This window comes from Pinus tabuliformis, chromosome 5_1, assembly GCF_031772625.1.
Source record: "Pinus tabuliformis cultivar Carrire ecotype Pingquan chromosome 5_1, CPIR1, whole genome shotgun sequence".
Classification (NCBI taxonomy): Eukaryota; Viridiplantae; Streptophyta; class Pinopsida; order Pinales; family Pinaceae; genus Pinus; species Pinus tabuliformis.
The window spans coordinates 767,283,772-767,296,270 of NC_142305.1; positions in this window are offsets into that span (position 1 = coordinate 767,283,772).

Below are 12,499 nucleotides of genomic sequence, written 5' to 3' on the forward strand. Positions count from 1 at the left end.
CCTAGAACAGCTCTGATACCACATATTGAAAAATGAAATTAACTCAAACAGATTACAGAAAACACACATAAAAACCAGACACAAAATATTGGTGGAAAAGGCTTCAGCCTCATGGCTTCCTCAGGTATTCTCTCTCACATTCATTCATTAAAATAATTGAATATAGTGTTACAAATAAATAGATGAGAGACAATGTTCTCAAGATAGTGCGTGCTATCTTAGACACCTTTGGTTGATATAATTTCTCCTTTGGTTGAGATAGTTTCTCACTAGACACACACCAATATAGGAGTTACCTAAACTAACTCCTATGTTAGAGAAACAACCCAAGAGTTAGGCACAAATTCCTAACTTGGAATATTTAATTAATTTATTTATTTTTGGATTTATTATTGTTTTATGAGAGAGGCTAACAAACAACTTTGTACAACCCATCATGCAAAGGCCTGAATGAAGAGATGGCAGATTTAAGAGTTTGCATTGAAGAGATGGCAAAGATTCTTGAACTCTGATATGATATGCTTCAACTCAAGCGATCGCTGGATAGGTAGCTCGTACTGAATGAAGTCACGGATCTCCTTCTCCAGCTGCTAAATTTTAGAAGCATATATGATGTTCCAGAAAAGATTCAAAGGGCTGGTTTTCCCACACTTTTTCACCAATTCAATGCCTCTATCGAGGATGCTTAGAGATTTCTCATATATATGATTTTTCCCATTTTTGGGCTTTTGTGTATTCGTTGAATAGAGTTGCCTAACTCTTTGAATAGTGTCTGTGAGCAACGTACATATACTACCACTTAACTCATTGCAATTTAATGCATTCATCCTGTAAAGGAGGTGATATCCTCCAATGGAGGAAGGGAAGGGAAGCGTTATTAAGCAAAGAGAATACCTTCTAGTGTTTCTCCTTTAGTATATAGGTGTCCGAAGTATAAAGTGTTTCTCCTTCACTATACAGGTATCTAAATTATAAAGGTATTTATAGCCTTTTGGTTAGTTGTAATCTAGCTTTCTCCCATGGAAAATATCTAGTTGGAGTCTAGCTTTCTTGCAAAAACACCTAGTTGTTCTGAGATTCGATATCTACTTTCCTTGCTTTAAAGTTCAGAAACGTTGGGCACTTCTGCTATTTATAGATGTTTTGCAGTCTGGGAGGATGCATACCAAATGAATTTCTGTGTTCCTTCAAACGATGGTGCGTGGTGTACACGATCCGACGGTATGAGTTTCGCTGGACGATTGTCCTCCATAAATATATGTGATTGTTGGGACGAAGGTCTTCTCTGCTAATCCTGTTGGAGAGAAATCCCATGGCGGCTACTGATAAGAAATGAATGAGATGATATCCACACAATCTGAATTCAGTGAAGCCTGTCACTCAAAATTGTTAGGAACACCATAGAAAAGTATAAAGAGCAGAGAAATCACAAATGTTGCTTTGCCCATTTCCATTGCATCAATGGAAGTTTTGAATCCATAGTTCGAAGCATTGTGCCCTTTCTGTCTTTATCAGGTTTTCTATATTAAGATATTTGTCTCTTAAAATCCTATGATTGCTGCTCATTCTGCATCAACATAACTGTGACAAATTGGGCTAGACGAGGAAAGGATTGGTGCAACCAATATTTTGTGTTGTGCAATTCTTATTTATGGACATCATTTTTAGTTTAGCAAAAGAGTTATAACATGCGGGGTTTTGGATATTTGAACTAATTTGGAGATTGGAGACTATTGAAAGCTTCTTTGTCTTGGCATTGTATTGGAGTTTGGAGTGTGTTGAGGTCTTCATTGTTTTACTATTTTTTTAGGTTAATTTGTTGAAAAATGGATCTATTTGGTGAAGTATTAGAGTTCTTAAAAACTCTAATACATTCCTCTGATCATGATAAAGTAAGAATCAACAAAGTTTCTCTTGTTGACATTAGAACTTGTTTGCAAAATGCATAAGAAAAGATTGAATTCTTGCAGCTTGAATCTCAGCTACAACAAGAGAATTACAACAATGGATTCATCGTTCTGAACCTATTTTTGTTCAAAACAACGAAATAGACTCCCATAAACATCAAGTCAATAATGTTACAAATTCAAATCCAGTGCCCAATGAAGCAGCAAAGTCACATGCAAATGTAGAAGTTTAGTCTGCACTTCCCAAGCCCATCATCAGACCTTGGGAAGAGCTTGTTCACAACAAGCACAGAACATGTCTTTTATATGATAAGGAGGTTTCTTTTCATATTCTAGATTACTCAAAGCCCATTGAGTTTCAGAGTGCCGGATTCCTTCATGACAATTCACCTTCAGCTATTTCAGATTTTGCCCCTCTTCCACAACAACAACAATAGATTGTGAAATGAAAACATTGTGATCGAGATGGCCATATGAAAGATCATTGTTTTGATCTTCATCCATGTAAGCATTGTCACAAAACCAGTCATTCTTCAAACAGATGCTTCAGAAACAAACCTCCCTCAAGAACAAAGATTCATCTTGGATGGATCGCTTCTTGGCAATGGCATCAACAACCAAGAAGATATTCCAGTCATATGTTAGAACTTGTTTTAGAGTATTGAACAGTCTTGCAGTTGAGTTTTCTCCATTATCTCACCTTGTATCTGACACAGGGGGGAATGATGGTCATCTACAAGCTTCAAATTCACATCAAGCGAGCCTTAGCCACAACCTTTCATACCAGATTCAGAGTTGTAGCCAGAGACAAAGATTCCCCTGATCATGCCTTCAGTTGGTGATGCCTCTTCAAATAATTGGGGACACTTCCTCTAGCAGAAGACTTCAACGTCTTGCGAGTTTTGGAAGAGTTCCAGGAATTGCATTAAGCATTCAAGAGTTATTGGTCATCCTTAAACCATCACAGGTTGAGACCTCCCTTTTCAGGTTGAGGTTCTCCCTTTTATGCGGGGTGAGACCTCCCCTTCATTGTTCAAGGTTTCCCTCTTCAAAACATCAGGAGCACTTCCTCTAGCAGACGAACTGAGCTTCATGCCAGACTTGGAAGAGTTCCGGGAACTACACTAAGCATTCCAGTGTTGGTGGTCATCCTTAAACCACCCCCCTTATACCAACATTTCAGAGAGTACATTCAGCCTAGTGTTGCCATGCATGTTTTTTGCACATTTTGTATTACAACTATCTTCTTGGACTCATAAATACCCCTTCGGATAAAGGGGGGGAATGTTGGACACCAAGTCCTCTATGGGTTGGTGTAGAATGTGAACAACCATGAGATTCCAAGAGATCTTTGGACGTGGACCCCAATGGTTGCACAAATGTACTATAAATGTATATCATTGTCAATAATAGATACACACTAATGTTTATCATTTACGCTTTCTGTTTACCATGTATGTGTCTTAATAGCGACAATCTTTCTCACAATGTGACATTTGACTATGGTTGACCATGGTTTATTTTCATATTGAGATCATATTTGTTACAATGTGACGTTGGACCATCGTTGATTATGGTTGAACATGGTAGACTTTCATCTTGAGGCAATCGTTGTGACAATATGGCATTGGACCCTTGTTAACCATGGTTGCCCATGATTATAAATCGAATGGATTTATATTAAACCCTAATATTAATATTATAAATCCTATGAATAATATTCTACCCTAGGAATATGAACCCTTAGATTAATAAACCCAACATTACAAACCAAAGGGACTAATAAAAGCAATGGATTAACACTAAAAACCCAAGGGATTATAAACCCAAGGGAATAATATTAAACCCAAGGATTTAATATTATAACCTAAGATTACTATTATAAACCCTTGGGATTAATATTATCAACCCAAGGGATTAATCTAAAAACATTTTTGATTAATATTATAAACCCTTAGGATTAATGTTATAAACCAAATATTATAAACCAATGTTATAAACCAAATATTGTAAATATGAATGTTACAAACCAAATGTTATAAACTCTATTAAAAGACAAATATTATAAACCCAACAATCTAAATAATCTAAAGCTTGTCATGGTCCACAATCTAAACAATGACTATATAGGTTGACTTTGTTTGACTTTGTTGAGTAATGTGGTTGACTATGTTTCACTATTAATATTCATCAATAATAATAATAGCTAATTATGTTTGACTAAATTTGAAGATTGTTGACTATCAAACATAGTCAACAAACATAGTCGAATATATTCAACCACATTAGTAAATGTGGTTGACTAATTTTGTAATGTCACAATGCAATGATTGATAAATTGCAATGTAATGTAATATTGTGAAAATATATTTAATATATTCAATGGTTGACTGTGGTTGAGCAAGGTTGGCCATGGTTGACCATATTCAACCATTCTAACTATGTTGACCTTGGATGACCTTGGTTGACCATGGTTGACCTAAGTTAATGATGATTGCTCACGGTTGGTCATGTTTGACAATGGTTGATAACGGTTGACCGTGGTTGGCCATGGTTGGCAATGGTTGATCATGGTTGACCACATAGACCTTGATTGACTATAATCATTGACTATGATTGAGTAATGGTTGCCTTGATTCGAATATGTTTCTTTATATTTGACTAATGTGGTTGAATATGTTTGATTATTAATATTAATCAATAATATTAAAAGGAGATTATGTTTGAACAACATTAGTAAATGTAGTCGCCTAATTTTTCAATGTTTCATTGCCACATTTGATAAATTGCAATGTAATATAACATTGCGATGATGTTTGTCATAGTGCAACAATGTTTGCCACATTGTGACAATATTTGTCACATTGCGATGTTGGATATATTTATCTATCATTCCAACATCACAATATGTTAGATTATTAATATTAATCAATAATATTAATAGGTGATTATGTTTGACTATGACTATGACTATGACCTTAGTGAACCACATCACATTGTTAGTTTTGTAATGCCACATAGAAACAAAGATATTTGTTAAAAACGAATATGACATCAAATTTCCTTTTTCATTGCATATTCAAGGCATTCTATTTGCAAAACTAAATTGTCATGATTCTTAATGTTCATTAAAAGGAAATGTCTCTTTTTTGTGCCAACAATGTGAATTTAGGGTTTTAAAATAGAGTTTCAAAGTGAATAGTGTTTCATCATCAATAAGGTTTTACTGCTTGATGTACATTTTATTCGAGTTTGCCACTGTGGTTTTCGATTAAGCTTAGCCATCACGTTCTCATGGACATTTAGTGCTTAGCCATTAACTTTCAGAAGAAGACTAGTGCTCCACCATTAGCTTTGTGAATCCAACGAAGACATTTTCCCTCGTTTCTTGTGTAGATTAAGGTGTTATTGCATTCTTCCAGCCAATTAATTTTTTTATTATGAAACAATACCTTTTTCTTATAAATAATTTTGCATTTTTATGTGTATCAATTGAATTAAATAGAAAATTCCAATCATATTATTATTTATAATTTTAATTTTCACTTGTTATGTGATTAAGATAATTTTGCATTTTTCTGTGTATCAATTGAATTAAATAGAAATTTCCAATCATATTATTATTTATATTTTTTATTTTCACTTGTTATGTGATTAAGATTATTAGCACGTATTATAAGTATAGTTTTTATATTATTATTTATAATTTTTATTTTCACTTGTTATGTGATTAAGATTATTAGCACGTATTATAAGTATAGTTTTTTAAATTCTGCAAGGTTTGGCAGTTGAGCTGACACAACTAGAAAGGGAGATCAAAATGTTAAAAGTTGAGAAGCACACCCGTTTACATACGATGTTCATGTTTAAGAGTGTGGTTGAAGAACCAAATTTCTAATATCCCACTTAGAAATCATTTATTTAAACCAAAATCATCAAAATATCACACATATGTGTTTATTGGTACAATTGGCTTGGTTAAATGATTCATGCTATGATTTTTCATGTGTGCTTTAATATATGCGATTGGTGAAGTAACAATGCATATACAAAGTGTATGTAGAAATCAAGTAACAATGTAGATACATGAATTTTCAATTGATAGCCCAAGTAATAATGTTAGAGAGTTGTATATCCCTATCTTCCTTTCCATGGATTAATCAAATAGTAATTAACACTTTGTTTGGTGATAAAAATTATCCTTGCTTTTATATTATGAAAAATATCATTATACTGTGACAAAAATTTTCCGCTTTTAAGGTTGGTTATAAACCTTAATAAAATTGCTAAATTTTTTTGGGTTGAGCCTATGAAAATAATCTCACTAACAAAATTACTTTATAAATTTTATAATATTAATTAATTAATTATTTATTAAAATATCCTCTCTCCAATCTCAAGACGTTTAGACCTAAATGACACCTTTAATTGAATGGAACTATTGATGCCTATTTTAACTGGTTGTGCCTAATAATTAAGATATCTACCTTGGTGGGCACATATGAAACAATTTTTTTAATAGTGACAATATAATAATAAATAATTTGATAACATTGGTCTTTAAAGGTTTATGATTATCAAATGGTTTTATAATCATTGAACATGTCAAAATAATATCACTCACCACGTGAATTTAGGAATTTTATAATAATACTTGTATTTTTTAATGTTAAAATAGCCTATGTTAAACACTTTTTGCCCATGTTTATAAAATTGTTTCTTTGTGTCTTTTTAATATCAACTCCCGCCATAAGAGAAAAGTGGTTTGCAAATATTTTGGGATAAATGAAATAATTTTAAATAAATTAATTTTTAATGATTTAATAATGATTTTAATTTACAAACGACTTAAATTTTAGTGCATGCAAACTTAACTATAAAGTGATTGATGCAAACCTAACTTTCCCTAAATGTAAAATAAATAAAAATATATTTAAAAAAATTTATGGCTTTTTTCAAATGTATTAAATTCAAACTTATAATAAGTCTATTTTATAATTAAAAAATTAATTATTAACAAATAAATTATATTTATTAATTATTCAAATCACAAAGAATATCTCAACTAATCAACTTTAAAATAAATCAATTTTACACTGTTTGAATGTTAGAGGCCGTTACAATCTCAATAAATTTTTTGAGTTAGCTTAACATTTTTTTATCTGAAATACTATACATCACTCATTAAAAAAATTCATTATGTTGACTTACTTATTATTTATTAGGCCACCCATTATTTATGGTTATTAGTATTTATGATTATTACTTTAAAAGGTAATATTTTAAAATTAATATTAAATTTAATATTCTAAAGTTAATATTTTAATATTAATTTTAATATGGGCTATAAAACTAATACTTTAATACTTTAAAACTAATATTAGTTTGAGAGATTTTAATTTTTATATGGCTTCTAAAACTAATACTTTAAAATTAATATTAGTTTGAAAGCTAATATTTTAATATTAATTTTAAATTTTAATATTGGTTCAAACTAAAATAATTTACAAATAAAATGTTTTAATATTAAATTTTATATTTTCATATTTAGTTTAATAATAATAATAACAAAAATATTATTAATAATATCATTAATTATAACCACAAAGATTTCAAATCCCAATTCAAAAAATAAAGGTTTCTTTTTAATGTTAACCTAGGATATTTAGAAATATATTATATGGAAAACGTGTAAATATAACAATAATTTACTATAAATTGCAAGATAACTATATTTTTAAGATTACACTTTGTCCTTTGCATATTTTTTTTGGGTTAACTTTTTATTTGAAATATTATACGCCACTTATTCAAAAAATTTCATCATGTTAACTCACTTATTATTTGTTAACCCATTCATTAGTTATAGTTATTACTTTAAAAACTGATATTTTAAAATTAATATTAAAAAAATAACTTTAAAACTAATATTTTAATATTAATATTAAAAATATTAATTTTAATATGAGTTATAAAACTAATATTAGTTTGAGAGTTAATATTTTAATATTAATTTTAGATTTTAATATTAATTCAAACTAAAACAATTTACAAATAAAATGTTTTAATATTAAATTTTATATTTTCATATTAGGTTTAATAATAATAATAATAACAACATTATTAATAATATCATTAATAATAACCATAGAGATTTAAAATCTCAATTTAAAGAATAAAGGTTTCTTTTTGATGTTAATTTAGGTAATTTACGAATATATTATGTTGAAAACGTGTAAATGAAACAATAATTTACCGTAAATTCCAAGATAACTATATTTTTAAGATTACATTTTGTCCTTTGTAAATAAATCACATTGAAAATGTGCAAATGAACCAATACCTTGCAATAAAACTACATGATTAAGATCATTCAAAGCCTTGAGCGATTTAATTTTTAATTTAGGGACTAATCACTAAACTCTCTCTAAGAGTTTGCAGATTTCTTGAATCTTTATTTAATTAAATAAATACAGATAAATCACACAAGGCCCAATAGTTTGTACTAAAACCAGAGAAACGTAATTTAATGAGCCTTATTTATAGGAAAATTGCAGAAGCCGACAATAATTTGTAATAAAATCAGAGAGAATGATTTCTCTAAGCATCGATTACCTAATTTAAGGTTAAATCACAAAACACAAATAAGACAAGACACGAAAGATTTCATTTCATTACCTAATTTAAGGTTAAATCACAAAACACAAATAAGACAAGACACGAAAGATTTCATTTCATTTATAGATAAACCATAGAAATCCCCAAAATTTGCGGTAAAACCAGAGAAAGAAATATGCCTTTGAAAATCAGGGCAAGAATTTGAAAGTTGAATTATAGCTTTGGAATATATCCACAGAACAAAGATTTATGAAAATTTTATGGACTATGCCCTCATCCTACGTTTTCTAGTAATTTAAAAGAAGATTTGCCACTTCCATTACCTATTAAGTTTGATCCCTAGTCCAGACGATCGCAGCGCAGCCTAGTGAAGAATGTGATGGCTAGGCTTGATCGACAACCACAGTGGAAAACTCGAATAAACTGTACATCAAACAGTAAAACTTTTTTTTTTCAGTGGGGGAGAGATCCCCGTTGAAGAATCAACATACAACATATATGGCCGAAGCCAACAGATATACAAATTGCCGAAAAATCAACATACATCAAACAGTAAAACCTTATTGATGATGAAACACTATTCACTTTGAAATTCTAATTTAAAACCTTAAATTCATGCTAAAACAGTGATGTTCGAAATTTGTTTTAGAGAGCAAGACCCTACCAGCCTGATATGTGTATTTAAAATAAAAAGAATACCAAAGATAGAGAACGGAAAGGCAATTTCCACATAATTCCTTTTCTCCTATTATAGGACACAACCATCTCATTGGCTCGCGTACCATGCAACTTCCTCCTACTCAAGAATCCACTTCATTTGGGCTTCATAAATTTGTTGTGGCTAGTTGAGGGCCATCTCTGTCACTGTAGTTCACGGCCTCTACAATCTACAAATGAATCACAAAATTGTATTGTGGTCGGCATGCCCACGTATTCTTTAAGGATTATATTGTTTATATAATAGTAAAACCCCACCTATCATTTAAAACGCTACCTTTGTTGATTAATCGTCTCATATTTGTTTGTGCAAGTAGAGGCCTTAAGGAATGAAGTCTAGATGGCTTGGATACAAGTGATGAACACATGTCACCATTTACCAGCAACAGTACAGATGAAATTACCTCTACAACAACATGTGTGTATTTTTTCAAACAATAACAGTTAAACTGACGTAGAGTGGACATGAGCAATAATAATTATTTATTATATAATGAAACCCTACCATTTATTCAACAACGTAAATCTAATTAACTCTTACACTATCAACGTTCACAACAGGCATGGAGATACGTTTTATAATGCGAAGAGGAAGACTTTTTCGAATTCCATTCATGTTTTGAAATTTGAGTTTTAAATTTATTTCTCCCTAATTATCATATGTGGTGATTAATAATAGGTACAATAATTTTTTAATCTCAATTTGGTAAAAAATATTTTAAATATGGTTTAAATACCTGATTTGGATATGCAAGGAAATTAACTTGATGCATTTTATTCATTGATCTAGTGTTAATGACGAAAATATGTTGGCATCCTTCAATTTACACCATCCAATAAAAAAAAATTTTAATTAGCAAAAGAGTTAAAGTGGCCAATTCCAATATAAGGGATTCCTGTAATTATATGATATCACAATAACACATCATTAATATTTACAAAGCCTATGTATGATTTTATGTAGCACACCCCCACCAAGTCGCCTTTACAAATGTTACAACTCGTCACTTTGTCTAAACATGGTTGATACTGCACCTGTGTTAGTGTTAGTTTCGAAATTTTATACTGAGTCTATGCTGACCAAAACAAATGTGAAGATTTATTGACTATTGGCAAGCGACACGTCCATTAGTGTTGCACTCCATGTCAATTCCCTTAACACAATTAAAATCATGCATGCTCTTTACATTAACTATCGATCAAAATAAAGTTATTGATCAAACAAGAACTATTACCTCAAAACGAGAATTCTAACAAAAAAATCCCCAAAAAACTATGAAAATCAACTTGAAAACGAAAAAATTTGATGTTGGAATAAAGTTCTATATTTCAAGGTTAATTTTCAACATTTCTTAAGAATGGAAGCAAAAGTCAATTTTTTTGTTGCAAAACAACCTAAAAAAGAACACTGTTGTTGTTGAAATAACTTTTTTTTTTGGGTAAATTCTCAACATATTTTAATAACGATGTTAAAAATAAAATATAATGACTCTAAAAAACTTTAAAATTCCAAGGATTTTTAGGCATGGCATTGAATATAAACTATTACCTTTATGAGAACCCTTAAAATTCCAACAATTTTCAGCTATGGTGTTAATATCCTTTTAATAAATTATTACCATTTAATTTATATTAATTTATTTTTATTTTATATTTATCATAATAATAGCTATTTATTAAATATAATGTTTTTTTATATAGAGTATTGAAGTCACTAGATAGGAAACACTTCAGTTATGATGAATGAATAACTTTATGAAACAAATGAATTTATATGTAATTTTGTAGTCTTTTATACTCTTTGAATTAAAACATTTAAATTTTTGAAAATTTGTGTAAATATTTTATTTTAAAATAATTTTAAGATTTTGAAATTTGCAAATTGTTTTCTAAAAATTATATTTTATTACTCATAAATAAATAAATATATATATATATCTATATATATATATATATATATATATATATATATATATATATATATTAATTCATTTTATAATAATAATAATAATATTTTAATACTAAAATTATAGTTCTTTTGAATTTAATAAATCAAAACTAATAAACATATTCAAGATTCAAAAAAAAAATCGTCATTTCCAAAAACCTATTGACCACAAAAGAAATACACCATCAACAAAAAATTGTTCTCCTAGGCTCATTACTTCTACATACATTTTATTTTGACATATATATCCAATCAAAAATATTGAGAATATGAAAACATTGAAAAAATAAAAACTCAAACAAAAAAACACAAAAGAAAATAAAAATTAATAATAAGTAAATAAAAATATATATTAAAACATGAAAAAATTGAAAAGCATGATATATATATATATATATATATATATATATATATATATATAAAACAATAAAAATAAAAATCAAAATAATAAAATGCAAACAAAATTAACTTATAAAAGATAAAAATTAGACAAAAACACATATTTCAAAAAAACACAATTTAAGAAAAGAATTTAAAACTTTGATAAATAAATTAAAAAATTGAAAATATATATATATATATATATAAACAAAAATAAAAAATGTGTTTTTTTCCAAAAATGTTTCTATTAAACAAAAATTAAATTAAAAACTATTAGTAATTATATGTATAAAAAATCAAGTTAAAAATAGTAGCCAAAAAAAATGTTAAAAAAAATAAAATAAAAAATTAAAAAAAAAAAAATTTAAAGAAACAAAAAAATATAAAAAATATTTAAAAATAATAAAAGACAAAAATTTATATATATGTATATATATAATTTAAAAATAGAAATAAAAAATAAAAAACGAAAAGTGAGGGCCGAGTGGTCCCCTGAGCAGGAAAGTCGATTCTCGGAATCAACTTTGCCCGCCCACGGGGCCACACAACCTAGCCTTGGGCGGGAGTGGAATTGTCCACAGCTATGTGCCTACCCAGGACCAGGTCCTACAACCCCCTAGGTGGGTGGGTAGCTTCCTAGGTGCAAATTTCCAATTTTTTATTTTATTTTTATTTTTTTAATGTTCTGTTTTTTTTTTTTTTTTTTTTTAACATTTTTAATATTATTTTTTTTTTTAAATATATAGATTTTTTATGTTATAATTATTATTATTTTTAATATTTTTATTTATTTTTTCAATTATTTATTTTCAATGTTTTTGTTAAGATAATTTAAAAAAAGTATTGTGTGTGTGTTTTTTTAAATTGTATGTTCTATATTTTTTTTACATTTTGTTTTTGGTTATTTTTACTTTAAATTTTTTTTGAA